The 27,665-nt window shown below is 41.8% G+C and overlaps 25 non-coding genes across 25 annotated transcripts; 15 read left to right on the forward strand and 10 right to left on the reverse strand.

Moving 5' to 3' along the window:
- Positions 1 to 391: 391 nt before the first annotated feature.
- Positions 392 to 474, forward strand: trnal-cag (transfer RNA leucine (anticodon CAG)). Its single transcript has one exon. It is a non-coding gene; the product is annotated as a tRNA-Leu (tRNA).
- Positions 475 to 690: 216 nt separating this feature from the next.
- trnar-acg (transfer RNA arginine (anticodon ACG)) lies at positions 691 to 763 on the forward strand. Its single transcript has one exon. It is a non-coding gene; the product is annotated as a tRNA-Arg (tRNA).
- An 82-nt stretch (positions 764 to 845) lies between these two features.
- Positions 846 to 932, forward strand: trnay-gua (transfer RNA tyrosine (anticodon GUA)). Its single transcript is given in 2 exon segments — positions 846 to 882; positions 897 to 932. It is a non-coding gene; the product is annotated as a tRNA-Tyr (tRNA).
- Positions 933 to 1,018: 86 nt separating this feature from the next.
- Positions 1,019 to 1,090, reverse strand: trnae-cuc (transfer RNA glutamic acid (anticodon CUC)). Its single transcript has one exon. It is a non-coding gene; the product is annotated as a tRNA-Glu (tRNA).
- Positions 1,091 to 1,183: 93 nt separating this feature from the next.
- trnam-cau (transfer RNA methionine (anticodon CAU)) lies at positions 1,184 to 1,257 on the reverse strand. Its single transcript has one exon. It is a non-coding gene; the product is annotated as a tRNA-Met (tRNA).
- A 1,005-nt stretch (positions 1,258 to 2,262) lies between these two features.
- On the forward strand, positions 2,263 to 2,345 carry trnal-cag (transfer RNA leucine (anticodon CAG)). Its single transcript has one exon. It is a non-coding gene; the product is annotated as a tRNA-Leu (tRNA).
- Positions 2,346 to 2,561: 216 nt separating this feature from the next.
- Positions 2,562 to 2,634, forward strand: trnar-acg (transfer RNA arginine (anticodon ACG)). The gene has a single exon. It is a non-coding gene; the product is annotated as a tRNA-Arg (tRNA).
- Positions 2,635 to 2,716: 82 nt separating this feature from the next.
- Positions 2,717 to 2,803, forward strand: trnay-gua (transfer RNA tyrosine (anticodon GUA)). Its single transcript is given in 2 exon segments — positions 2,717 to 2,753; positions 2,768 to 2,803. It is a non-coding gene; the product is annotated as a tRNA-Tyr (tRNA).
- An 86-nt stretch (positions 2,804 to 2,889) lies between these two features.
- On the reverse strand, positions 2,890 to 2,961 carry trnae-cuc (transfer RNA glutamic acid (anticodon CUC)). Its single transcript has one exon. It is a non-coding gene; the product is annotated as a tRNA-Glu (tRNA).
- Positions 2,962 to 3,054: 93 nt separating this feature from the next.
- On the reverse strand, positions 3,055 to 3,128 carry trnam-cau (transfer RNA methionine (anticodon CAU)). Its single transcript has one exon. It is a non-coding gene; the product is annotated as a tRNA-Met (tRNA).
- Positions 3,129 to 3,710: 582 nt separating this feature from the next.
- Positions 3,711 to 3,793, forward strand: trnal-cag (transfer RNA leucine (anticodon CAG)). The gene has a single exon. It is a non-coding gene; the product is annotated as a tRNA-Leu (tRNA).
- A 216-nt stretch (positions 3,794 to 4,009) lies between these two features.
- Positions 4,010 to 4,082, forward strand: trnar-acg (transfer RNA arginine (anticodon ACG)). Its single transcript has one exon. It is a non-coding gene; the product is annotated as a tRNA-Arg (tRNA).
- An 82-nt stretch (positions 4,083 to 4,164) lies between these two features.
- trnay-gua (transfer RNA tyrosine (anticodon GUA)) lies at positions 4,165 to 4,251 on the forward strand. The gene is given in 2 exon segments: positions 4,165 to 4,201; positions 4,216 to 4,251. It is a non-coding gene; the product is annotated as a tRNA-Tyr (tRNA).
- An 86-nt stretch (positions 4,252 to 4,337) lies between these two features.
- Positions 4,338 to 4,409, reverse strand: trnae-cuc (transfer RNA glutamic acid (anticodon CUC)). Its single transcript has one exon. It is a non-coding gene; the product is annotated as a tRNA-Glu (tRNA).
- Positions 4,410 to 4,502: 93 nt separating this feature from the next.
- Positions 4,503 to 4,576, reverse strand: trnam-cau (transfer RNA methionine (anticodon CAU)). The gene has a single exon. It is a non-coding gene; the product is annotated as a tRNA-Met (tRNA).
- A 1,005-nt stretch (positions 4,577 to 5,581) lies between these two features.
- On the forward strand, positions 5,582 to 5,664 carry trnal-cag (transfer RNA leucine (anticodon CAG)). Its single transcript has one exon. It is a non-coding gene; the product is annotated as a tRNA-Leu (tRNA).
- A 216-nt stretch (positions 5,665 to 5,880) lies between these two features.
- trnar-acg (transfer RNA arginine (anticodon ACG)) lies at positions 5,881 to 5,953 on the forward strand. The gene has a single exon. It is a non-coding gene; the product is annotated as a tRNA-Arg (tRNA).
- Positions 5,954 to 6,035: 82 nt separating this feature from the next.
- trnay-gua (transfer RNA tyrosine (anticodon GUA)) lies at positions 6,036 to 6,122 on the forward strand. The gene is given in 2 exon segments: positions 6,036 to 6,072; positions 6,087 to 6,122. It is a non-coding gene; the product is annotated as a tRNA-Tyr (tRNA).
- Positions 6,123 to 6,208: 86 nt separating this feature from the next.
- Positions 6,209 to 6,280, reverse strand: trnae-cuc (transfer RNA glutamic acid (anticodon CUC)). The gene has a single exon. It is a non-coding gene; the product is annotated as a tRNA-Glu (tRNA).
- A 93-nt stretch (positions 6,281 to 6,373) lies between these two features.
- Positions 6,374 to 6,447, reverse strand: trnam-cau (transfer RNA methionine (anticodon CAU)). Its single transcript has one exon. It is a non-coding gene; the product is annotated as a tRNA-Met (tRNA).
- A 998-nt stretch (positions 6,448 to 7,445) lies between these two features.
- trnal-cag (transfer RNA leucine (anticodon CAG)) lies at positions 7,446 to 7,528 on the forward strand. Its single transcript has one exon. It is a non-coding gene; the product is annotated as a tRNA-Leu (tRNA).
- A 216-nt stretch (positions 7,529 to 7,744) lies between these two features.
- On the forward strand, positions 7,745 to 7,817 carry trnar-acg (transfer RNA arginine (anticodon ACG)). The gene has a single exon. It is a non-coding gene; the product is annotated as a tRNA-Arg (tRNA).
- An 82-nt stretch (positions 7,818 to 7,899) lies between these two features.
- Positions 7,900 to 7,986, forward strand: trnay-gua (transfer RNA tyrosine (anticodon GUA)). Its single transcript is given in 2 exon segments — positions 7,900 to 7,936; positions 7,951 to 7,986. It is a non-coding gene; the product is annotated as a tRNA-Tyr (tRNA).
- An 86-nt stretch (positions 7,987 to 8,072) lies between these two features.
- Positions 8,073 to 8,144, reverse strand: trnae-cuc (transfer RNA glutamic acid (anticodon CUC)). The gene has a single exon. It is a non-coding gene; the product is annotated as a tRNA-Glu (tRNA).
- Positions 8,145 to 8,237: 93 nt separating this feature from the next.
- On the reverse strand, positions 8,238 to 8,311 carry trnam-cau (transfer RNA methionine (anticodon CAU)). The gene has a single exon. It is a non-coding gene; the product is annotated as a tRNA-Met (tRNA).
- Positions 8,312 to 27,665: the final 19,354 nt, after the last annotated feature.

Genomic DNA, 27,665 nt, shown 5'->3' on the forward strand with positions numbered 1-27,665 from the left:
TTAAATGGATTCATCGCGAGCAAATTACTGACAAAGCTACTAAAAATGCATCCGTTCCCTGCCATTTATACCAGAACACATTCTAAATTATCTTCCCATTTAAAACAGTGTTCATTAGGAAATGCTCTTAACAGGCTGATCATTAATGCAATTGGTTTAAAATATATAATTCTTGCAAAAAATAGAAACAAGACCTCATGGTTTATGAATAAGCATCAAATCGAAGAGTGAAGTGTCGAAAAGTGAGGAGGAAAGGTCCCCTCTATCTGGGAATCGCGCTCCTTGCGGTACGTTATTTCTAAATGGCCTGTGTGCCATTGAACGGCTGCATTTAAGGGTCCATTCCGAAAGTGGTGGGTGCACGATTGCTGAGAGGCCGAACGCCCACACTGTCAGGATGGCCGAGCGGACTAAGGCGCTGCGTTCAGGTCACAGTCTCCTCTGGAGGCGTGGGTTAGAATCCCACTTCTGACATTGCTTTGCATGTCACACTGGAGACTCCAGGCTCGGCTTTACATGGAAACGGCCCTGCGCTAATTTAAGTCAGACAGTGTAAGGGTTCCAATCCACATCTGCTTTGAAGTTGCAAGTAATCTTGATTACCAGGCACAGGTTTGTTCCAGAGAGCGTGGGTTCTTTCAGCCCCTTTGCCTGTTCTCGATCTGCGTTCTTCCTGTGTGCCCTCAAAGAGGGCCAGTGGCGCAATGGATAACGCGTCTGACTACGGATCAGAAGATTCTAGGTTCGACTCCTGGCTGGCTCGTTGCTCCTCATCTCCTTTTCGTGCCACGAGGGCTTCCGCTGACAAGGCCCAAAAATAGCTCAGACGATAGACGGTATCCGGGCCTTCGATAGCTCAGTTGGTAGAGCGGAGGACTGTAGGCATCTCACTGGTCATCCTTAGGTCGCTGGTTCGAATCCGGCTCGAAGGAAGCGTCTCTTTAAGCCTTGGAGACCTTCAAAGGTTATTGTTTTTTCAATGTCCCACGAATACAGCCAGAGGGTGTCCAAAAGCGCATTCCCTGACCGGGAATCGAACCCGGGCCGCGGCGGTGAGAGCGCCGAATCCTAGCCACTAGACCACCAGGGAGCACCCGCTCGTGAACGTTCCTACGCGGGAGCCGGAAAGATGTGTCGCCTTAATAGAGCCAGTCTGTCAGTTCAAAAGAATTTCCCACCACGCTGCCCCGTGTGAGGCTCGAACTCACGACCTTCAGATTATGAGACTGACGCGCTGCCAAACTGCGCCAACGAGGCGTACCCAGCATGTTTAAGTAAACAGCAAAGGTTAAAAGTGAAAAGACTAGGCCTTTTGTTGATATAACAGGGAAGCTGTCCATTTGGTTTCGGCCAAACATTTGTTTTGGAAGGGATCTGCACATATAAACAGGATGCGGGGAGTTCTAAGAATGGATATTCTTGCTTGTGACCATGCTTGTGATGCAATCTGAGAAAACATAGGAAATCGCTGTCCGCTAAATTCTTTTGCAGCGTCCGCCGGACGCAGTGGAGCAACTCTGGTCTGACCGTTTTCAGTGACAGAATAGCCTGACATTTCAGTATGCAATGTTTTATAAAAATAAAAGTAACAACAACCACAAAATACAAAACACAAAACTTTTCATTAAATCTGATTCATCAATTTCATATGAGATGGTAAAGCGCAATTAGTGCATCGCATGAGGAGCAGGACTTAGTTCAAATGACTGTAGGGTTCACTTTTTTATGAAACAGGTAAAGGGACGGAAACTCCTTGGGATAATGAAGCCATACACATAGCCCTTACCATAAATCAGGGCTGTTCAATTAAAGCGGTCAATGTTCTTTTTTTGAAGTAAAATCTACTGAACATACAAACAAAGTGTAACAATTTAAATGGATTCATCGCGAGCAAATTACTGACAAAGCTACTAAAAATGCATCCGTTCCCTGCCATTTATACCAGAACACATTCTAAATTATCTTCCCATTTAAAACAGTGTTCATTAGGAAATGCTCTTAACAGGCTGATCATTAATGCAATTGGTTTAAAATATATAATTCTTGCAAAAAATAGAAACAAGACCTCATGGTTTATGAATAAGCATCAAATCGAAGAGTGAAGTGTCGAAAAGTGAGGAGGAAAGGTCCCCTCTATCTGGGAATCGCGCTCCTTGCGGTACGTTATTTCTAAATGGCCTGTGTGCCATTGAACGGCTGCATTTAAGGGTCCATTCCGAAAGTGGTGGGTGCACGATTGCTGAGAGGCCGAACGCCCACACTGTCAGGATGGCCGAGCGGTCTAAGGCGCTGCGTTCAGGTCGCAGTCTCCACTGGAGGCGTGGGTTCGAATCCCACTTCTGACATTGCTTTGCATGTCACACTGGAGACTCCAGGCTCGGCTTTACATGGAAACGGCCCTGCGCTAATTTAAGTCAGACAGTGTAAGGGTTCCAATCCACATCTGCTTTGAAGTTGCAAGTAATCTTGATTACCAGGCACAGGTTTGTTCCAGAGAGCGTGGGTTCTTTCAGCCCCTTTGCCTGTTCTCGATCTGCGTTCTTCCTGTGTGCCCTCAAAGAGGGCCAGTGGCGCAATGGATAACGCGTCTGACTACGGATCAGAAGATTCTAGGTTCGACTCCTGGCTGGCTCGTTGCTCCTCATCTCCTTTTCGTGCCACGAGGGCTTCCGCTGACAAGGCCCAAAAATAGCTCAGACGATAGACGGTATCCGGGCCTTCGATAGCTCAGTTGGTAGAGCGGAGGACTGTAGGCATCTCACTGGTCATCCTTAGGTCGCTGGTTCAAATCCGGCTCGAAGGAAGCGTCTCTTTAAGCCTTGGAGACCTTCAAAGGTTATTGTTTTTTCAAAGTCCCACGAATAAAGCCAGAGGGTGTCCAAAAGCGCATTCCCTGACCGGGAATCGAACCCGGGCCGCGGCGGTGAGAGCGCCGAATCCTAGCCACTAGACCACCAGGGAGCACCCGCTCGTGAACGTTCCTACGCGGGAGCCGTAAAGATGTGTCGCCTTAATAGAGCCAGTCTGTCAGTTCAAAAGAATTTCCCACCACGCTGCCCCGTGTGAGGCTCGAACTCACGACCTTCAGATTATGAGACTGACGCGCTGCCAAACTGCGCCAACGAGGCGTACCCAGCATGTTTAAGTAAACAGCAAAGGTTAAAAGTGAAAAGACTAGGCCTTTTGTTGATATAACAGGGAAGCTGTCCATTTGGTTTCGGCCAAACATTTGTTTTGGAAGGGATCTGCACATATAAACAGGCTGCGGGGAGTTCTAAGAATGGATATTCTTGCTTGTGACCATGCTTGTGATGCAATCTGAGAAAACATAGGAAATCGCTGTCCGCTAAATTCTTTTGCAGCGTCCGCCGGACGCAGTGGAGCAACTCTGGTCTGACCGTTTTCAGTGACAGAATAGCCTGACATTTCAGTATGCAATGTTTTATAAATATAAAAGTAACAACAACCACAAAATACAAAACACAAAACTTTTCATTAAATCTGATTCATCAATTTCATATGAGTTGTGAAAGCGCAATTAGTGCATCGCATGAGGAGCAGGACTTAGTTTAAATGACTGTAGGGTTCACTTTTTTATGAAACAGGTAAAGGGACGGAAACTCCTTGGGATAATGAAGCCATACACATAGCCCTTACCATAAATCAGGGCTGTTCAATTAAAGCGGTCAATGTTCTTTTTTTGTCAGGATGTCAGGATGGCCGAGCGGACTAAGGCGCTGCGTTCAGGTCACAGTCTCCTCTGGAGGCGTGGGTTAGAATCCCACTTCTGACATTGCTTTGCATGTCACACTGGAGACTCCAGGCTCGGCTTTACATGGAAACGGCCGTGCGCTAATTTAAGTCAGACAGTGTAAGGGTTCCAATCCACATCTGCTTTGAAGTTGCAAGTGATCTTGATTACCATGCACAGGTTTGTTCCAGAGAGCGTGGGTTCTTTCAGCCCCTTTGCCTGTTCTCGATCTGCGTTCTTCCTGTGTGCCCTCAAAGAGGGCCAGTGGCGCAATGGATAACGCGTCTGACTACGGATCAGAAGATTCTAGGTTCGACTCCTGGCTGGCTCGTTGCTCCTCAGCTCCTTTTCGTGCCACGAGGGCTTCCGCTGACAAGGCCCAAAAATAGCTCAGACGATAGACAGTATCCGGGCCTTCGATAGCTCAGTTGGTAGAGCGGAGGACTGTAGGCATCTCACTGGTCATCCTTAGGTCGCTGGTTCGAATCCGGCTCGAAGGAAGCGTCTCTTTAAGCCTTGGAGACCTTCAAAGGTTATTGTTTTTTCAAAGTCCCACGAATACAGCCAGAGGGTGTCCAAAAGCGCATTCCCTGACCGGGAATCGAACCCGGGCCGCGGCGGTGAGAGCGCCGAATCCTAGCCACTAGACCACCAGGGAGCACCCGCTCGAGAATGTTCCTACGCGGGAGCCGGAAAGATGTGTCGCCTTAATAGAGCCAGTCTGTCAGTTCAAAAGAATTTCCCACCACGCTGCCCCGTGTGAGGCTCGAACTCACGACCTTCAGATTATGAGACTGACGCGCTGCCAAACTGCGCCAACGAGGCGTACCCAGCAAGTTTAAGTAAACAGCAAAGGTTAAAAGTGAAAAGACTAGGCCTTTTGTTGATATAACAGGGAAGCTGTCCATTTGGTTTCGGCCAAACATTTGTTTTGGAAGGGATCTGCACATATAAACAGGATGCGGGGAGTTCTAAGAATGGATATTCTTGCTTGTGACCATGCTTGTGATGCAATCTGAGAAAACATAGGAAATCGCTGTCCGCTAAATTCTTTTGCAGCGTCCGCCGGACGCAGTGGAGCAACTCTGGTCTGACCATTTTCAGTGACAGAATAGCCTGACATTTCAGTATGCAATGTTTTATAAAAATAAAAGTAACAACAACCACAAAATACAAAACACAAAACTTTTCATTAAATCTGATTCATCAATTTCATATGAGATGTTAAAGCGCAATTAGTGCATCGCATGAGGAGCAGGACTTAGTTCAAATGACTGTAGGGTTCACTTTTTTATGAAACAGGTAAAGGGACGGAAACTCCTTGGGATAATGAAGCCATACACATAGCCCTTACCATAAATCAGGGCTGTTCAATTAAAGCGGTCAATGTTCTTTTTTTGAAGTAAAATCTACTGAACATACAAACAAAGTGTAACAATTTAAATGGATTCATCGCGAGCAAATTACTGACAAAGCTACTAAAAATGCATCCGTTCCCTGCCATTTATACCAGAACACATTCTAAATTATCTTCCCATTTAAAACAGTGTTCATTAGGAAATGCTCTTAACAGGCTGATCATTAATGCAATTGGTTTAAAATATATAATTCTTGCAAAAAATAGAAACAAGACCTCATGGTTTATGAATAAGCATCAAATCGAAGAGTGAAGTGTCGAAAAGTGAGGAGGAAAGGTCCCCTCTATCTGGGAATCGCGCTCCTTGCGGTACGTTATTTCTAAATGGCCTGTGTGCCATTGAACGGCTGCATTTAAGGGTCCATTCCGAAAGTGGTGGGTGCACGATTGCTGAGAGGCCGAACGCCCACACTGTCAGGATGGCCGAGCGGTCTAAGGCGCTGCGTTCAGGTCGCAGTCTCCACTGGAGGCGTGGGTTCGAATCCCACTTCTGACATTGCTTTGCATGTCACACTGGAGACTCCAGGCTCGGCTTTACATGGAAACGGCCGTGCGCTAATTTAAGTCAGACAGTGTAAGGGTTCCAATCCACATCTGCTTTGAAGTTGCAAGTGATCTTGATTACCATGCACAGGTTTGTTCCAGAGAGCGTGGGTTCTTTCAGCCCCTTTGCCTGTTCTCGATCTGCGTTCTTCCTGTGTGCCCTCAAAGAGGGCCAGTGGCGCAATGGATAACGCGTCTGACTACGGATCAGAAGATTCTAGGTTCGACTCCTGGCTGGCTCGTTGCTCCTCAGCTCCTTTTCGTGCCACGAGGGCTTCCGCTGACAAGGCCCAAAAATAGCTCAGACGATAGACAGTTTCCGGGCCTTCGATAGCTCAGTTGGTAGAGCGGAGGACTGTAGGCATCTCACTGGTCATCCTTAGGTCGCTGGTTCGAATCCGGCTCGAAGGAAGCGTCTCTTTAAGCCTTGGAGACCTTCAAAGGTTATTGTTTTTTCAAAGTCCCACGAATACAGCCAGAGGGTGTCCAAAAGCGCATTCCCTGACCGGGAATCGAACCCGGGCCGCGGCGGTGAGAGCGCCGAATCCTAGCCACTAGACCACCAGGGAGCACCCGCTCGAGAATGTTCCTACGCGGGAGCCGGAAAGATGTGTCGCCTTAATAGAGCCAGTCTGTCAGTTCAAAAGAATTTCCCACCACGCTGCCCCGTGTGAGGCTCGAACTCACGACCTTCAGATTATGAGACTGACGCGCTGCCAAACTGCGCCAACGAGGCGTACCCAGCATGTTTAAGTAAACAGCAAAGGTTAAAAGTGAAAAGACAAGGCCTTTTGTTGATATAACAGGGAAGCTGTCCATTTGGTTTCGGCCAAACATTTGTTTTGGAAGGGAACTGCACATATAAACAGGGAGTTCTAAGAATGGATATTCTTGCTTGTGACCATGCTTGTGATGCAATCTGAGAAAACATAGGAAATCGCTGTCCGCTAAATTCTTTTGCAGCGTCCGCCGGACGCAGTGGAGCAACTCTGGTCTGACCGTTTTCAGTGACAGAATAGCCTGACATTTCAGTATGCAATGTTTTATAAAAATAAAAGTAACAACAACCACAAAATACAAAACACAAAACTTTTCATTAAATCTGATTCATCAATTTCATATGAGATGTTAAAGCGCAATTAGTGCATCGCATGAGGAGCAGGACTTAGTTCAAATGACTGTAGGGTTCACTTTTTTATGAAACAGGTAAAGGGACGGAAACTCCTTGGGATAATGAAGCCATACACATAGCCCTTACCATAAATCAGGGCTGTTCAATTAAAGCGGTCAATGTTCTTTTTTTGAAGTAAAATCTACTGAACATACAAACAAAGTGTAACAATTTAAATGGATTCATCGCGAGCAAATTACTGACAAAGCTACTAAAAATGCATCCGTTCCCTGCCATTTATACCAGAACAGATTCTAAATTATCTTCCCATTTAAAACAGTGTTCATTAGGAAATGCTCTTAACAGGCTGATCATTAATGCAATTGGTTTAAAATATATAATTCTTGCAAAAAATAGAAACAAGACCTCATGGTTTATGAATAAGCATCAAATCGAAGAGTGAAGTGTCGAAAAGTGAGGAGGAAAGGTCCCCTCTATCTGGGAATCGCGCTCCTTGCGGTACGTTATTTCTAAATGGCCTGTGTGCCATTGAACGGCTGCATTTAAGGGTCCATTCCGAAAGTGGTGGGTGCACGATTGCTGAGAGGCCGAACGCCCACACTGTCAGGATGGCCGAGCGGTCTAAGGCGCTGCGTTCAGGTCGCAGTCTCCACTGGAGGCGTGGGTTCGAATCCCACTTCTGACATTGCTTTGCATGTCACACTGGAGACTCCAGGCTCGGCTTTACATGGAAACGGCCGTGCGCTAATTTAAGTCAGACAGTGTAAGGGTTCCAATCCACATCTGCTTTGAAGTTGCAAGTAATCTTGATTACCAGGCACAGGTTTGTTCCAGAGAGCGTGGGTTCTTTCAGCCCCTTTGCCTGTTCTCGATCTGCGTTCTTCCTGTGTGCCCTCAAAGAGGGCCAGTGGCGCAATGGATAACGCGTCTGACTACGGATCAGAAGATTCTAGGTTCGATTCCTGGCTGGCTCGTTGCTCCTCAGCTCCTTTTCGTGCCACGAGGGCTTCCGCTGACAAGGCCCAAAAATAGCTCAGACGATAGACGGTATCCGGGCCTTCGATAGCTCAGTTGGTAGAGCGGAGGACTGTAGGCATCTCACTGGTCATCCTTAGGTCGCTGGTTCGAATCCGGTTCGAAGGAAGCGTCTCTTTAAGCCTTGGAGACCTTCAAAGGTTATTGTTTTTTCAAAGTCCCACGAATACAGCCAGAGGGTGTCCAAAAGCACATTCCCTGACCGGGAATCGAACCCGGGCCGCGGCGGTGAGAGCGCCGAATCCTAGCCACTAGACCACCAGGGAGCACCCGCTCGTGAACGTTCCTACGCGGGAGCCGGAAAGATGTGTCGCCTTAATAGAGCCAGTCTGTCAGTTCAAAAGAATTTCCCACCACGCTGCCCCGTGTGAGGCTCGAACTCACGACCTTCAGATTATGAGACTGACGCGCTGCCAAACTGCGCCAACGAGGCGTACCACGGCATGTTTAAGTAAACAGCAAAGGTTAAAAGTGAAAAGACTAGGCCTTTTGTTGATATAACAGGGAAGCTGTCCATTTGGTTTCGGCCAAACATTTGTTTTGGAAGGGATCTGCACATATAAACAGGATGCGGGGAGTTCTAAGAATGGATATTCTTGCTTGTGACCATGCTTGTGATGCAATCTGAGAAAACATAGGAAATCGCTGTCCGCTAAATTCTTTTGCAGCGTCCGCCGGACGCAGTGGAGCAACTCTGGTCTGACCGTTTTCAGTGACAGAATAGCCTGACATTTCAGTATGCAATGTTTTATAAAAATAAAAGTAACAACAACCACAAAATACAAAACACAAAACTTTTCATTAAATCTGATTCATCAATTTCATATCAGATGTTAAAGCGCAATTAGTGCATCGCATGAGGAGCAGGACTGAGTTCAAATGACTGTAGGGTTCACTTTTTTATGAAACAGGTAAAGGGACGGAAACTCCTTGGGATAATGAAGCCATACACATAGCCCTTACCATAAATCAGGGCTGTTCAATTAAAGCGGTCAATGTTCTTTTTTTGAAGTAAAATCTACTGAACATACAAACAAAGTGTAACAATTTAAATGGATTCATCGCGAGCAAATTACTGACAAAGCTACTAAAAATGCATCCGTTCCCTGCCATTTATACCAGAACAGATTCTAAATTATCTTCCCATTTAAAACAGTGTTCATTAGGAAATGCTCTTAACAGGCTGATCATTAATGCAATTGGTTTAAAATATATAATTCTTGCAAAAAATAGAAACAAGACCTCATGGTTTATGAATAAGCATCAAATCGAAGAGTGAAGTGTCGAAAAGTGAGGAGGAAAGGTCCCCTCTATCTGGGAATCTCGCTCCTTGCGGCACGTTATTTCTAAATGGCCTGTGTGCCATTGAACGGCTGTATTTACAGGTCATTCAGCTTTCCTGTAGCTCAGTGTTAAGAGCATTGCAAGGTTGTGGGTTCGATCCCAGGGGATTGCAAATACCTATGTTTAGGATAAAGCAATGTAAGTCGCTTTGCATAAAAGTGTCTGCCAATGCCTAAATGTAAATGTAAATGTTAGACCTGTGATTGCCAACAAAGGTTATATAACAAAGTATTGATATAAAGTTTTTTTAATGACCAAATACGTATATTCCACCATAATTTGCAAATAAATTCATTAAAAATCCTACAATGTGATTTTCTTATTTTGTCTCTCATAGTTGGGGTTAACCAATGTTGAAAATTACAAGCCTCTCTCATCTTTTTAAGTGAGAGAACTTGCACAATTGGTGGGTGAATAAATACTTTGTTGCCCCACTGTATATTGCATCCCTGAAAGAAGTGTTACATTGAAGATACCAAATATTGAACAGGTGTGCAAGCAGTTTCAAAATATAAAGGTTGTTGTCTCTACTACAAACAACTAGAAATCAAATTTGGTGTCGATAGTGAAATCTCAGTTAAATAGTATTCCTACTTATTTACAAAATGATGAAGGCTTAAAATGGGCAATTTTTAATGTAAGATCGATTTCTTGGTGAACATTTTTTATTCGTAACATTTGAACTGCAAAAAAATTCAATTTTATGGTTTTTATGTAAACATGGCTTGATCAAAATGGGGTTGTGTTCCAAAATGAGGAATGCCCTTCAGAATATACTTTGTTGTTGCAAAAAGGATGGCAGAATAGCTGCTAAATCTATGGAGTCATTGGCCTGTAAAGGGGTTGTTTTTGACAAGTTTTTAATTTTCAAGCATTTAGCAATAGAACTGTCAGAAAATAATTGTTTGGTTGTTATAATATATGGCAGTCCTAAGCACAATCCCTGTTTAAATCGTAGTTCTCTGAACTTTTAACCTTGTGTGTTACTAGTCATAGTAAAACTGCATCTCTTTCTGTCTGTGCATGACTGAGTGGTTGATGTTTGTTTGTTCGCTGAGTTTGATGGGCATGATAGAGGAAAGAGCTTTTTTCCTCATTCTTACTGCTGGTTTTTAAGACGTAGCCTGATGTTTTAGAGGCGGCTGGCCTTTACCCACACCATTGCTTCACTCGCCGGGATTCCAGTTTATGAGTGACGACACGCAACTACATCGGTCGCCGTGGAGAAACGGGTAACCAGTACTGAATTTTTCTGTCACTGACCTGTACTTTATCATACCTAGGCCTGTTTTTTGGATACCCGGGTCCTACTTAATATTCTGTCTTTCCACGTTTGGGTGGTGCGATGGGCATGGAGAGAAAGAAGTGGTTGCTCCTTGCCTCTCTCTGTTTAATTTTTTCTTTGTCCCTATTTATCTCTGGGGGCACCTACTACAGTGCTCACAATAACGTGTGAATCATATAAAGGGACGTGCTCATTTGGCTGTTCACTTAATATCACATCATTCCCTTTGCCCCTATTTTTCACCTCTGACACTTTTAATTTGGTCTGTCTGTCTACCTAATTTATGTGATTATATGTCTGATACTATTATTGTATGGTGTCCCTCAAGGATCAATTCATGGGTTCTGCATCTAGGGTTGCAACCCATCCCTTCAAATATGGAATCGTCCCGTATTTGAGAATGAAATTGCGGGTCCATTTTGAATCAATACGGGTTTTGTCCGGTAATGTTTTTTTTTTTAAAGCAGCGTCTCATGAAAATCATCCCACACGCATTTTATGAAAATGCTTCCTTTCATACTCTTGATTGGGTTATACTTGATGTAATCCTTAGTTTGATTGGTTTGTTTAACTGTCAAGTGAGGAGGGTTGAGGAGGTTCACACACCTGAACCTCATCACTTCCTGTTTGCTGAGAGAGCGTGGTTTGAGACCGAGCTCCGTCAAACTTTTTCTAAATATATCGTTTATTCCTGTTATTTCTTAATATTTATGTTCTAAATTGATAACTCACAGAGGGTTAAACCTATCCTTAAGTGTATCCCATACCAAATATCGTCATATAACGCACAGATACATTTGTTTTGTACGACCATTCGCTATTAGCACTCAGGCTGTTAGCATTCCCAGCCTTTATTTTTCTGAATATTGCCTCTATATTGCCACTGTTCTCATAATGACACCACTAATGGCTAATGATTCAGATATGTGTTTAACGTTACCTTTGAGTGCAGATGATGAATCTTTCTTTCAGTCAGAACTGGAAGCATTGGAGAAGCAGATCCATGATCTACTCGAGAGGCAAACACGTCTGCGAGAACAAAAAATGGCGCTGGAAACATCCCGGGCTGACGCTCGCAAAGCTGCGGTAAGTGTTCGACGTGATTGTAATACTCCTATCACTTCTACTCCGTGTGTTTCTATGCACAGAGCCCAGGCTTCAAGATCACAACGAGCCGAAATGAATTTCACTCCTGCACCTGCACGGCGAGATGCGAAATCCAGGACCGGAGCGATGAACTCTCCCCCACCGCCGCCACCGGTCTTCGAGATTTCTACGAGAAATCGCTATGCCGCCCTCTGCGAGACGAAATCCAACGCTGTGGTCATCTGAGACTCAATCGTCCGGAACGTACGCGCCTCCTTCAATGAAGGTAAACTTCATGAATTCGTTGCTACCAAGGTGCGGCGAAATACCCAGGTCAGGTGGAGTCTGTTTGTTTGTTAGTTTAGCAATTTTAAAGACCTCTAATTGGGTTTGTTTCTATTTTCGCTCCAGTTTACGCGTTTCTCTTTTTAGGGCGCAAGTGGTGTTATTATACCATGGTGCTATGAACTTTTTATTAATCTTTTTTGACTTCATAGGTGCGACCGCTTCTAATGTATTAGAGAAAATGGTGCCCTTTTGGGCTGTTGGAAGACGAGGCGTGCTGCTGCGTTCTGAACCAGCTGAAGTGGTTTGATAGCCTTTGCAGGAAGACCAGCAAGGAGAGCATTGCAGTAGTCCAACCTTGAGATTACCAGGGCCTGGACAAGGAGTTGTGCCGCATGCTCCGTGAGATATCGTCTGATCTTTCTAATGTTGAATAAGTCGCTATGCCGACTATGTTACTCCAACAAATACAGTTAAAGACTTAGGCGTTATATTAGACGGCAACCTGTCATTTAAAAATCACATCTCAAATATCACAAAAACAGCCTTCTTCCACCTTAGAAATGTTGCCAAATTACGAAATAATTTGTGTGTTGCAGACGCAGAAAAGCTTATTCATGCATTTGTGACCTCACGGCTTGACTATTGTAATGCTCTACTTAGTGGTTGTCCTGTATCATCGATAAACAAACTACAGTTAGTTCAGAATGCAGCTGCCAGAGTTCTTACTAGGTCAAGAAAATACGATCACATAACCCCAGTTTTATCATCGCTTCACTGGCTACCCATTAAGTATCGTATTGATTTTAAAATTCTTTTAATTACTTACAAAGCCCTGAACGGTTTAGCACCTACTTACATTAACCGAGCTTTTATCACATTACAACCCATCACGCTCTCTAAGATCTCAAAACTTAGTATTTGTGATAACACCTAGAGACCATCCCAGCTCAGACCACTACATCCCCAACCAAGAGCAAAGACGGACTATTTGTCTTATTAATGCTGAAGTTACAATATTTGTTATTAAATGCTAAACTAAAATCACATGTCACCAGTTTGAGTGCAGCTATGACACGTCAGAGGGGATCTGGCCCTCCCGGTTGAGCCTGGTTTCTCCCGAGGTTTTTTTCTCCATTAATCAATCATTGGAGTTTGGGTTCCTCGCCACAGCAGGGCAGTGTTGGCCTGCTCACCGGGAGACTGCATTCATTCATTTACTTATTTAATTAGAAATTAGATATTATTTATTAGAATGATCTTACTCGTTGTATAAATACCATGCACTGTGCTGTGTTTTAACTTTTCTGTTTTTCCTGTTTGCCCCTGTAAAGCTGCTTTGAAACAATACACATTGTGAAAAGCGCTATATAAATAAACTTGAATTGAATTATTATGATTAGTGTTTGTTCAGTTGGGGTCTTGGTACTTGAATCTCATTACATGAACACTCTTTCAGATTAGACATTAGCAATTTTAAAAAGACAGTGGCATATTCAATTACATGAACATGAATTAACAAAATACTTCAAATTGACATATCAACTGCAATGCATACTGGGAATCATAAATGAGTTTGGATGTTGTTATCCAGCATGCATTGCAGCATAAATTTTTCTTCTGTTGATCGTCATCATTGTTAAGTTTCATACACTAATTCAAGACGTCTTTGTATCCTTAATTAAATTAACTATTGTATAATTTCTAAAAAGATTTGACAGTCATTTCACTACTTTATCCACATCCTGTAGTATTAGATTTTGTTAATGATGTAGAAAAGACGTCTGTTGGACATGTCTTTGTTTGGTAGGTTTTATCTATGCTGAATATTTACCAGAATGAATTTTCACAGTATCCTGCCTTGATGCCCGATGACTCCTGAGATGGCACAGGCTCCCCGTGACCCGAGGTAGTTCGGATAAGCGGTAGAAAATGGAATGGAATGGAATGGAATTTTCACAGTGGCTAGTTGTCTCTTGCATCTTCTATCGCTGGTTAATTTATTTCTGTTTTTAATTTCCCAATATAATTATTTCAACAATCTTTAATTTAATTCATTCAGATTTTTGCACCTTTTGTTTGACCTACTAGTTTTAAACATTTCAACAAACTTACATTATGCTTTCTCTGGCTGACACACTTGCTTCAGTTCCTGTAGCTAATATATTGGATCAGTTGTGTTTGAATTGGGAGATGTCCAAATGAGTACTGGTAAATGTCAAAATTTAACAGTGTTGAAAACCATTAGTATACACTAACAACAGTTCTACTGCAGACAACACTACACCGACCTGGCCATCATTCAGACTCTAGCTGACAACGATGTGTTGATCGTACCTGTTTCACCTAATGATTATGTATGGAATGGTCTTTTCAGAGACTCTTGGAAGTGGTCTGATGGAACAAACGTCACCGCTTAACCAATTAACTGGAATACTTATCAACCTGACATGACAGGGATGAATTGACCTTGTGGCGCAGCAGGTCCTGATGGTCTGATAGATGATGGGCTCTGCTCAGATGTCCTTCCCTTCATCTGCATGCACAGTAGGTTTCAAGTGATTCTTAGCCACTCAAACCTAATAAATCTTGTTTTTTCTTCCAACAGCCAAGTATTAATGCCAATGGGATTTATGTTGTTGCAGATTCAAGTAATGTTCTCAAAGAATCAACGCAACAGATTGTCAGATTGGAGGAGAAATCTGGTCTAAATGTAAATGACTACGCAGTGATGGAGACCATCTTACGGTGGTCGAGCATTAAACTGTGTTCTAAAACCGATGAAAAAGCGGCGGTTGTGTTGTTAATCCATGCAGAGTGTAAGTGTGTACCAGAAGTAATGAAGAATTGACTCTGTTCTTCAGGTAAAGCAGAAACTGGAGGATTGTGGCATAGATTACACATGATTGACATGGAGACAACAGCCCGATGGAAATGTTTTCACACCAAAACCTGAAGATATAAATCTCAAACAGAGAAGCTGTTCAGTCTTTCCTTTTGACATGTAACAGTCATTAGTACATCGGTTAAGTGATTTCACTAAAAGGAAACGTAACATGAAATTGGTAACGAAAGATCTAAAGTTAAAATAAAAGAATCATGAGCCCAAGTAAAGCAAACCCTGATAACAATAATAGTGGTTTGTTGAAAGATTTTTCAACATTAATTGAAGGTGCAAAAGTGATATTGATTTAATGCACAACAAAATGATTAAAATATATTTAACATAGATTTTTCAACAACCATGTTTAATAGTTTAAATATTTCCTGCTTTAATGCATTCAAAAGTAGTTAGCCTTTGCTGGTGTGGGTTTCAATGTAACATATTTAATTAATCAAAAAATGTCTTATCTTTGAATTCATATTTATAAATGGGTTTATGTAGCTATGAAACATTTAAAGCAATGTTAAATTATTCTCTTTGATTTTTATTGTAGCACAGTAATTTAGTGGCATTTAGTGATTTTAGTTGTATTAATATTTAAAATTAGCTTTTATGCTTTTACTTTTATTTTTGTGTTAATTTTAGTAGAAGTTTTAAGATTTTAGTATGTGTTTTTTTTCATTACATGACTGTGAGAATCTGGATTTCGTCCTGTCCTCTATAAATATTGCATCTGTGTTTAATACAAAGTTCATATATCATATGTATTCAGTCGTATTCATTCCTATTAATATTAGTTTTTATTGATATAAGATGTGCCTTACTTTCTTGTTGTTTAACCTCGTTGAAAGTTGTATCGTATCTTATGCTGTCTTATGTTGATATAAGTATCTGTTGTTCTCCATCTCAAGGTTCCTAATAATGTCTAGTGACAATTGTTTTGATATTGTAATATTAAATACGTGATCATATCTGATTGTTCAGGAGGAATAAGACTAAATAGAAAGTCTGGTGATTTTCCACTCTGGTGGTTTTATATGACACCTCCTGTTTCAAGCATATAAATATTAGTCCTTAATACAATAAACTTTGGACTCTGATTGAACAAGCACTTGAGTCTGTGTCAAACTTTGTCTCCAGGCCTGAAACTCTGTGTGTTCAGTCGACTAGACTCTTCAACCGTAGAATATTGTTTAGACAGGGGGACAGTTTACATTCTTACAATGACTTATTTGTTTATTTTAATGTTGTCTAATAATACATTTTTATTGAAGTTTCATTTTAGTTATAGTTCACGAGTTCACCTGAGCAGATAATGAAGATAGCAGGGGTAGTAAAAGTATGCGTGTTTGGCGTGCTGTCCGGGGAGCAGGTTCCGAGCTCGCCGATTCCATCCGATCCCGGAACGCTCCCGCCCTCCAGTAGGGGCGAGTGCGCCGAGCTCGGAAACGGCCGAACCCAGAACTCACCCCCCGGAGTTCTGCTATCGACAAGAGCTCAAGTAGAGGAGCCGGGGAGGTGGTGGGATGTGTAATCCTTGAGAGATGGCTTCGGGTAAGAATCTTTCTCTACTTTTGTGCTGGTTCGCTTGAGCTGATGGGGTAGAGTCTATGATTGCTGATTGCGAACCAGCCGGTCTTAATTATATGCTCTGGCTTCTCCCGAACTTTGTTAATCTATAGTCATCCATTAACATCATTTCACGAGTTCACCTGAGCAGATAATGAAGATAGCAGGGGTAGTAAAAGTATGCGTGTTTGGCGTGCGGTCCGGGGAGCAGGTTCCGAGCTCGCCGATTCCATCCGATCACGGAACGCTCCCGCCCCCCAGTAGGAGCTAGTGCGCTGAGCTCGGAAACGGCCGAACCCAGAACTCACCCCCCAAAAGTGCAAGGATATGAGTTGGACAGCAGCCAGGTAGCGCATACTCCCCAAAACAACTGCTGAGAGGAAGGCTTCCTGGATGGTGGCTTGCGGTCGCCATGGGCTGGGGGCCCTTGCAGGTCCTGATGTAGTAGATGTTGTCATGGCCTCTGGATGTAGATTTTTGAGTTCTTCTGTGATCGTGAATTAGGATCATGTTCCTGGGGAGCAGCAGAGCTGGAAGGTTGGCTAGCTTAGGCAGGGTGATTTTGCCCGTCTGCTGTGGCAGAGCATTAGTTGAAGAACGGGCTTCTGCTGGGAGGTCGCTGTGGCGACACTGGCTTTGAGGATGAAAGGCGTTTTGCTGAGGTAGAGCGTGGGTAGGAAGCAGTGGTCCCCTGCGGGGCATTGCTGTTGCAATGTTAGCTTCAAGATGCGTGACATCTGCTGCGGCAGAGTAAAGATTGGGAGCCCTGGGGTGGTCACTGCGGTGACTCCGGCTTCTAGCATGGGTGGGGGTTTGGAACAGGTTCTGCTGCGGCAGAGAGAAGTATACATCAATGTGCCCATGTGGGGGTGTTCGCTGACGCGATGCTGTCTGCGTGCTGCTTGACGTTAACTGCTGTAGAACCATTGTTGGACACCCGAGAGTGATCACTGTGGTGACACTGGCTTGTAGCTTGGGTGTGGGTGTGGAACACGTTCTGCTGCGGCAGAGAGAAGTTTTGAAGCCATGGTCCCCTTCTTGTATTGGGGGTGTGGGGAGCACGTTCTGCTGCGACAGAGAGAAGTGTGAAGCTCGGGCCCCTGGTGGGGCGGTCGCTGCGGCGATACTGGCTTCGGGCATAGTAGGGGAGGGGAGAAGCACAATACTTCGGGGGAAGGGGTAAGGGAAACATGCGAGGGATTCTATCAGAAGAAAGACATTCTGCGGCGGCAGAGAGAGGGATGAAGCACGGGCCCCTGCGGGGGCGGTCGCACAATACGATACTGGCATCGGGGGAAGGGGACAAGGGGAAGGAAACATGCAGGTAGGGGTCAGCTGGGGGTAGGAAAGACGTTCTGCAGCGGCAGAGTGAGGGATGAAGCACGGGCCCCTGCGGGGGGCTGTCGCGTGGTACGATGCTGGCTTCTGGGGAAGAGGAAGGGGTAAGGGAAGCATGCGAGGGAATTTAGGGGAAGGGAAGACATTCTGCTGCGGCAGAGTGAGGGTGTGTCTCATGTACAGCTGCTTTGTAACAATGAAAATTGTAAAAAGCGCTATATAAATAAAGTTGAGTTAAGTTGAGTTGAGTTAAAATGACTTGTGAGTGGATTAAGCAAGAGGTGTACTTCTTTATAAAACCTCAATAAAATACTTTGCATTTGCAATACATCAATAAATCTGTGTATTTGTATCCTTTTGCATATCTGATATATCGTGCTTCTCTCCTAGTCAACACGATTACATCTCAATCTTACAGGGATGTCACCATGAGTTTACAGAAAGCTCACGATGAGGTCAAAATGTAACTTCACAGCTTGTACTGTGATCTTAGAGGTGGAGATGTGAATTTGTTTGCTGTAGAGTGCACATTTTTTATATTGAGTAATGCTAAATGAGGCAAGGCAAGTTTATTTATATAGCACATTTCATACACAAGGGCAATTCAAAGTGCTTTACATAAAATGATTGACAGAAAGAAATAAAACGTATCTTTAAAATGCAAATGATTTAAGATCACAAATACTTTAGATTTTAAGAAACAATAAAACAGCAATAAAATTGATTAAAAATGTGAGTGTATAAAAAAAGAATAAGTGCAAAAATAAAATAAATTAGAAATAGAAGTGTAGTTGATGTAAACCAGCACAGGGCTCAGGTTGTGAATGCACAGCTAAACAAGTGTGTTTTTAATCTGGATTTAAAAGTTTAAATGAGTCTTTATCGATAGGATAATCATTGGTAAATGTTGATGAGAACAGTGTTTTGCTGGCAAATGTGTGATAATAGAGACTGAGATTCAGCTGTTTTGAGACAAACATATATTACATTGCAAAAGTTTATAATTAAGACACAAATACATCAAGACTCAGTGTATGAACCTCAACAATGGTAAAAATAAACTGAGACGCCTCATGATGCAATGCATGCTGGGAGTCATGAATGAGTTTTGAACTCTGGTGGTACCCAGCATGCATTGCAGAGTGAAGTTTTCATTCTGCTGATTGTCACCATTTTTGAGTTTAATATGCTGATTCTTGATGTATTTGTGTGTAAATCATTTGTTGCAAAATACCTTTGAAATATCTGATTATCTGAAAACAGCAGCATTTCACTCTCTATTATCACAAAAACAGAAAGTTTTCTCATCAACTTTTACCCATGATTATACTATCAACAAAGACTTTTATCATTAATCAATATAACAAATGTGCACTATACAGCAAACATACAGTTACAGTAGCCAGAGGAAGAGAAGTCAAACACTTTAGAGTCAAGAGCTCAACTAAAGCAAACACTCAACATAATGGTGACTTCAAATGACAAACCAGTCACATCTAAACCTCTAAGATCACAGTTTGAGCACACAGTGAGTTTGCTGAGAGGTTGCATTTTGACCTCATCGTGAGTATTGTGAAAGCTCATGATGACATCCCTGTGATTTCACTGTGACATCATTGTGTTGACTGGGTATCACTCAAACAGGGACGTTTATTTTAATATAACATTTAACTTAAAGGGGTAAAAAATGCTGTATTTTCCACATACCGTGCATGTTTGTATTTCCTCTTTGCTCCGCCTCTCTGAAACGCACTGACATTTTACATAGCTCATCGTTCTGAAAAGCGAGGTGTGGTATGATTGGCCAGTTCACTAGTGATTGGTTGAATACTGCACTGAAATGTAACGTCTCTTACCATATTCGGAACATCAGGCTGCGCCGCGACAGAACAATTCACAATTCACAGAAATTCACAAGACCGCTCCACCAATTTTACATGTCTAATACATGCATGGGCAACTTAAAACACAGCAAAGAAGAAGACAAAATGTATTTCCGGCAAATCACCCGTTTAACACATGATACAACATTCATATTGCAAACGCTAACAGAAATTTAAACTCACCACTTAAACTTATTCAAATAAATCTGGACGTTTCCTTCTTTCACCACAAAACTCTGTTAGTTTTCTTTGTTATATCTCTTGTGGATCGAAGCCGCGCTTATCCACTGATCATGTTTTATTGCATTTATAAAAAGTTTCTGACTGACAACCTGACAGTCAGACAGAGCATCAGTACCCGGTTGACCTGGTACGTCGGTGCTACTGTGTCTTATGAAAACCCAAATATAAACAACCGTTCATTTTAATTCTGGCCCAGGTTCAAAGTTTTAATTTGCAGGCACTCTGTCATTTACATAGTCAAACCCCTACACCATTAAAGTTGACATTTTATATTAAACAAACTTAGTTAAACAAACACATTTTTATTACCATATTCCTACAAACATTAATTTTATGTTGGAAACAAATACACATTTGTTTTCTTTTCATTGTAGGGCCTTTCCTAGTATGTTCTGAAGACATGCAATAAGGGAGAAAAAAAAGAATAAATTGGGCATCCAGAACACATACCAAGACTGCAAAAGCCTTTAAACCTTATGATTTAAATGTATATCTTATAGATACAAATTCTGAGACTACCCCTTCACCTGCACACAAACTCAAGCTTGTTCAAGCAGGGCTTGGCAAAAAGACTATCTCAATTGCAATGGACATGACACATTCAGAGGCATAGTAGTGTATTTGTCTTTTTGTACAACTGGAAGAAATAAATGTATACTGCAATCATAAGTATAGGTAATAGAAACCTTTATTATATTTTAAACGTGTGAGTTTCTCTGCATATTACAATCATTTTCCAGCACGTTGTATGAAGCATTCCCGAAAATGGAGTGGAGGATGGATGCTTTATAAGGCTACTGGTGACTTTATATTTTCTTTATTACCACCTGAGTCAGTATGTTTTGGGTTGTATAGACATTTGTCATTTTAATTTGATCTTTGATTATAGGGGTGTCACGTGCGTGCTGGCAGAAGAGAGCGTGCTCCAAAGGATAAATCAAAATAAAGAAAAAAACAACCAAAACATAAAACAACTGTGACATTACCCCCCCTCCGAAAGGCGCATCCTCGTGCCTAAACAGTACCAAGTGGGGAAGGAGGGGTGGTGCAGCCCTGAGGCTGGTGCAGGAAACACGGGACATGGCGGAGGCATGGCATGAGCTCTAAGGGCAAAAATTCTAACTGTTTCACTAACGATATTGATAGCAGTACAATAACTTGATACTGGTTTTTGATGTTGATTTCCTCATCCCCACCAAAAAAATATAACCACTTATTTTGATTTCTTTATCTGAAACCGATTTACTCAACCAGGTTTCAGACAAGACGACTACATCCGTATCTGTAGGCTGAGCCCCTTGTATGATTCATTTCTTCTCCGATCAAAACTGGAGTCTAGGAGCACACAAGAGATAGTGGTAAAGTTGTCATATATCGTTATGATACTACACAGACAGACCAAATCAACAGTGTCAGAGGTGAAAAGTAGGGGCAGAGGGAATGATGCGATATTAAGTGAACAGCCAAATGCGCACGTCCGTTTATATGATTCTATTCTTCTATTTATATGACGGTATTGGGAGCACTATAGTAGGTGCTCCCAGAGATAAATGAGGATAAAGAAAAAATAAAACAGAGCGAGGCAAGGAGGAACCACTTCTTACTCTACATGCCCACCGCACCACCCAAACGTGGAAAGACAGAATATTACGTAGGACCTGGGCATCCAAAAAACAGGCCTAGGTATGATAAAGTCTAGGTCAGTGATGGAAAAATTCAGTACTGGTTACCCCTTTCTCCACGGCGACCGATGTTGTTGCGTGTCATCACTCGTAAACAGGAAGCCTGGCGAGTGAAGCAATGGTGTGGGTGAAGGCCAGCCGCCTCTAAAACATCAGGCTATGTGGCGGTATGTTTGGGATCATTGTCATGCTGAAAGACCCAGCTACGTTTCATCTTCAATGCCTTTGCTGATGGAAGGAGGTTTTCACTCAAAATCTCACAATAAATGGCCCTATTAATTCTTTCCGTTACACAGATCAGTCGTCTTGGTCCTTCTGCAGAAAAACAGCCCCAAAGCATGATGTTTCCACCCCCATGCTTCACAGTGATATGGTGTTATTTGGATGCAACTCAGCATTCTTTCTCCTCCAAACACGACAAGTTGAGCCCTCTCCTCATCCCCCAATGTTGATTTGCTGAAATATTGATCACTTTAAACCACAATTACTGAGGTCAGTGTTGCCTTAGTTGAGCTCTTGACTAAGTAAAAAAAATTCAGTGCAATGGAGTTTGATGTAAACACTTACGCATTGATGAAGTATAACAACAGATCTTTTTGAACCATATAAATTTGTGGCTGTTTGCTTCTATTATATTGGGTGTGATCAAATAAACAATCTGATTCTAATAAAGTGGAGGTTAAGCTTTTAGCGACTGGTGAAAATTGTGAGGTTCATAAAAGCACTGCGACAAAGTAAACAGAAAACCTCACTGACACACTGAGACATCAACACTCATCATAGGAACTGCAACAATGGTTACAATCACCGAACTAATTCAGATAAACAGATCAACTGCAATGCAAATATGTACATTATGTACTAGTCCTTCAACGATACATAAAACAGTTTGGAATGTGTCTCAGTTTCATGGCCGCCGGGTTCCCCTCCAGGGTCGAGGCCTCCGTTGTCCTGTTCCTGCTACAGATCCCTGCCGGCATCCCAGCTGGTACCCAGACCTGTGTGTCGACTCCCTGTCTTGTTTGCTGCCCAGCTGCCAGAGTGCGCTTCCCAGCTGTCGGGATAGGCTACCCAGCCACCGACTTCCTGTTTCCCGTCGACATCCAGTACTGCCCAGTCAGGGGTGCTGGCCATCCAGTCCGGTGCAGCCAGCCACTCCAGTCCGGTGCAGACAGCCACTCCCTTGGACTCTTGTATTTCCCGGACTCTTGTGTTGCCTCCCCTTGGACTCTTGTTTCCCTCCCAAATGTTTTATGGGTTTTTGCCCATAGTAATGAGTGTCATTGGGTGGCGGGTATATATATTGTGGTGGGTGGGAACATGTAATGTTGCGCCACCGTTTCAGCCGGTTCCGGTATTCGCTGTGTTTCGCTGCCTGGTGCAGAAAATTATGCCGTTTTCTGCAAGGCTGGCGTCTGTTCAATATCCCCTCGTGGTGAAGAGTGTCTGTTTGCCTTTTTGGGGTAATCATTTGCAGCATCGTTGGTCAAACTGCTAAACAGATGCGTGTTTGTGACCGCTGTCTTCCTGTCGGTAGATATCGTTTTACTTTCACGCAATATGCATGTCAGAGATCGAATTTTTCGTAATTATTTTCTTTATTTTTCGTGTAGTTACTTAAGGTGCTCTGCCGGATAGGTGACTGGTTTTCCCGCATGTGGGTATGTAAAACCTACTCTTGTTTTACAATCGCGTTGAAAGGTATGTGAAATCATTGTTTTAAATTGTGTATTTATATTTTAGATACAAACCAGTGCATCCTTTTATGCTCTGTCGCCGCAAGACTTGATGTCTCAATACTGCTGTTTTGCTTTATTTTGCTTTACTTTTGCTTTGCTTTTGCTTCGCATTACTTCCGGGTTGTTGCTTGCTCGCTTGCCATTCCTTGCTCGCTAGCCGGCTCAGGGGTGTGTGCGGTGGCCTAGTTGTTGCCGGTGTTTCGGTTTCTGCTGTACATTTAGAAGATTGTTTTATTGATTCTTTCTTTTTTGTACTTATTTTTTTAGTTTCATGTTTTTTTGTTTCTTGTCTTTATTATAGTTATATCCATTTCTATTTTTCTTTATTTCTAGGAGCTGGGAGGAGTCCAGAGTGGGCAGGCTAGTCATCCCTGGTGCCAGAGTTTTCCTACCAAGTGTAGTTTTCTTTTGATTCCCTTTTGACATGTATTCCACGTGTGTGTTTCGTGGTTGTCTGTTTGGTGCACGGGTTGACCCTTGCGGGTCCTTTGGAGGCCTAGGATCTAGCCTGTTCAACTACTGGTGATCCCAGTTCCCAAAGTTTGTGTACTACTTTGTTTAGTTACAATTGTCTGCTTCATGTGATGGAACTCCTGAAAACCAATATTGCAGTGACCAGTTTTTTAATTATGTATGGTCATATATTAAAATTTAACTTGTACCAAATAAAGGTGTCAATTATCAATATCCGCGTCTCATAGTCTCTGTCTAAAAGGGAAACTTTAACCTGTGTGCTTGTATTGATCCTTTCCCAGGTAGTTAACCTGGGTGGCATAGTCGCTATTTTCTTTAGTCCAGTAGGATTGAGTTCTTCCTCGGGCTATTCAAATCCAGATCCCCCCCTTCTTGCCACATTTGCTTTTATGTTTATAAATAAACTGACATTGCCACTGACACTCTGAGAATACTGCTCGCTATTGAAAATGATCCACTGATCTCATGTAGAATTTTTAGTATGGTGATAATTTTTACTTATTTTTTTCCCAGTTTTTTAATTACCATTTCCAACAGTTTTATACAAATCAGTTATATGTATACTCAACTTGTTTATGTATTCATGTCAAAAAAAAAAAAAACGTCAACAAAATAAATAAATAAAAAACCTGCTCATGCTTGAAGTATTAAGTACAAATATATCAAATCAGGCATTAAGAGGACCGACCAAGTTTACTTACTATAATGATTAATAAAAGGTTGCCAAATTGAGTAAAATGTTTGTTCTTTTTTCCTTAAAGAGTATTTAATTTTTTCCAATTGTAAATATTTCATTACGTCTCTAAGAAGGTTTTGATGAGTAGGAGGAATTTTATTTTTCCAGTTTAGTAAAATTAGACGTCTGGCTAGCAACATCACAAAACACAATACATTAATTTGTGAGCTGGTCAATTGTATATCAGCAGGTACAACACCAAATAATGACATTACTGGATCTGCTGGGAGTCTAACATAAAAAATTGCTTACAAAGTCTCAATTATTTTTGACCAATAGTGAGTGATGTGGGGACAGTTCCAAAATGTATGTGACAATGAAGCAGGGGCATATCCACAACGATCACCAGAGGTGTCCACTCCCGGAAACATCTTGGACAGTCTTTGTTTGGAAAGGTGCAATCGGTGCAGGATTTTAAATTGCATCAGACCGTGTCTGATACAAACAGAAGATGAGTGTTAGAATGTAAAATTCCTATGTCCCCTTGTCTAAGTATTATTCTAAGGTTGCAGAGTCTAGTCGACGGAACACACAGAGTTTCAGGATCGATCCGGGAGACCAAGAATGAAACACAGACACAGGAGTGTAGTTCAATCAGAGTCCCCAGTTTATTGTATTAAGGACTAATACTTATATGCTTGAAACAGGAGGTAACATTGGTCATGGAACATCACCAGAATGGAAAATCACCAGACCTTCTGTTTATTCTTACTCCTCCTGAGAACAATCAGATATGATATCACAAAGTGTGTATTCGATATGTGTCTTTATACATTCAAGATTACAGTATCAAAACAATTGAACAATTGACATCATTAGGAACATTGAGATAGAGACCAACGGATACTCATATCAGCATAACACAGCATAAGACATGATACAACTTTATTGTATTACACACAGTTGAAATATTGTCGAGGACACAGACGAAATCCAAATCTCACAATGAGTGGACCCCTTCTTGAGCTTCGATCTATTGGTCGTCTGTGATGTTTACTCCTAAATCTTTACTCCAAGCATCCTTTATATGGTCAAGTGTAGTTGTACAGTCTATCTGCGAAAGGTAATTATACATTCTAGAAATAGATTCCTTTTTTGAGTGGGTTGTTCAATAATACCTTGTTCAAAGGACATTTTTCAGGCTGATTGGGAAAAGAGGGAAATGTCGCTTTAGTAAAGTTGCGTATTTGCAATTATTTGAAAAAGTCTTTGTTATCAATATTAAATTTATGTTTTAACTGTTCAAATGTTGGAAATATTTTGTCAATGAAGAGGTCTATAATAGTATGCACTCCTTTAAGGTCCCATTGTTGAAATGTTTGACCTGAAAACAGCTTAGGTGCTTGATTACCAGTTATTGGTGTAAGGACTGAACATTGATTCCACTGAAAATGTTTTCTGATCTGAGACCAAATTTTTGGTGAGTGAGAGACCACAGGATTCTGAGCCTTAAATTTTGAAAAATCAGAGGAGTAATGATCGATGATCTTAGTGTATTAGGAGAAAAGCCTGTTTTTCCATCTGTTTCCAATCAGGTTCGAGAGATCCGTTCCAGAATGAAATACATCGAATATTACAGGCCCAATAATAGAGCCGGAAGCTGGGCAATCCCATTCCTCCCATGGGTTTGGGTCTTTGTAAAAATGTTTTTTTTTAATTCTTGGTGTCTTTTTATTCCATATAAAGGACGCAACTAAAGAATCTATTTTGGTAAAAAAAATTGTATTAATCAGAATTGGAACACACTGAAATAAAATAAATATTTCGGTAAAACATTCATTCTGATAATATTAATTCGGTCGGCGAGAGAGATCGGGAGATTAGACCACCTCTCGATCTGTTACTCCGTTTGTTTATATAGGTTCATTTTTGCTGAAAAGGCCAGACATTTCCTGCGTGATATTTATTCCGAGATATCTAAAACAGTCTGAAACAGCGAAGGGAGAAGGAGTGAGTGTATGTACTTGATCTTTTGCCCTAGAGCTGATCGGAAACAATATGCTTTTTGATAGATTAATATTATATCCTGATACTTTACCGAAGTCCAATAGCATAGTCATATTTTTGACAGAGAAAGAGATGGATCTGTAATATATAGAAGCAAATCCGCTTATAAGGACACTTTATGCTCCTTATCTCCTCTTACAAACCCCTTATAATCCTCTGTAGAGTGTAGCAGGATGGCAAGAGGCTATATGACCTGTGCAAACAACAATGGAGATAAAGGGCAGCCTTGTCATGTTGAATGGTGAAGAGTTCATATTATTTGTGTGAACACATGCTTTAGGTAGAGCATAAAGCAACTGAATTAAAGAAATGTAGTAGGGGCCAAATCCCAACCTCGACAGGGCCGAGAAGAGAAAATCCCATTCGACCCTGTCGAAGGCCTTCTCGGCATCTAGTGCGACCAATATTTTAGATACTTCTTTATTTGGATTTTGAGTGTAGATAATGTTGAACTGTCGCCTGATGTTTAAAAACAAATGTCTGTCCTTGACAAATCCAGTTTAGTCTGGTGACACAAAAGTTGGAAGGACCTTTTCCAAACGCATGACTAAGATCTTTGCCAGAATTTTGTTATCTACATTCAAAAGGCTTATGGGTCTGTATGAACCTGGTTCTAGAGGGTCCTTGCCAGATTTATAGATTAAAGGGATGCATGCATCGTATAACGTTTGAGGTAAAGAACCTGTAGTCAATGCTTCATTACAAACACTTAAAAGAAGTGTTGAGATTTGATCTATAAAGGCCTTGTAAAATTCTTCACTGTAACCATCAGGGCCAGGGTACTTATAGTTTTGCATACACTGTATAGCTTGTTTTATTTCTAAGTTTGAAATAGGTTGTTCTAATATTTTTTTGATTTTTAGATTTATAGTGGATATCTGAAGGTTATCAAAAAATTGTTCTATTAAGTTTGGATTCTTTTTTGGATTCTGAAGAGTACAATTTAGAATAGAAATTCTTGAATGTGTCATTTATTATTTTGGGATCGTTTGTTTGACCAGAATCTGTTCGTATCTCTGTAATTAACCTTGATGCTGCTTCTTCTTTAATTTGCCGGGCTAATAATTTACCTGTTTTTTCCCCATATTCATAGTTTTTGTGTCTTAATTGTGTCAAGAATTTAGTCGTTTCTGCTGTGTATAGTAAATTGAGTTCAGTCTGCAATGACTGCTTTCTTTTATAAAAGTCTGGTGTTGGGGAATTAGCATAAACTCTGTCAATTTCCGTAAATT

Source organism: Triplophysa dalaica, chromosome 5, assembly GCF_015846415.1.
Source record: "Triplophysa dalaica isolate WHDGS20190420 chromosome 5, ASM1584641v1, whole genome shotgun sequence".
NCBI classification, from domain to species: domain Eukaryota; kingdom Metazoa; phylum Chordata; class Actinopteri; order Cypriniformes; family Nemacheilidae; genus Triplophysa; species Triplophysa dalaica.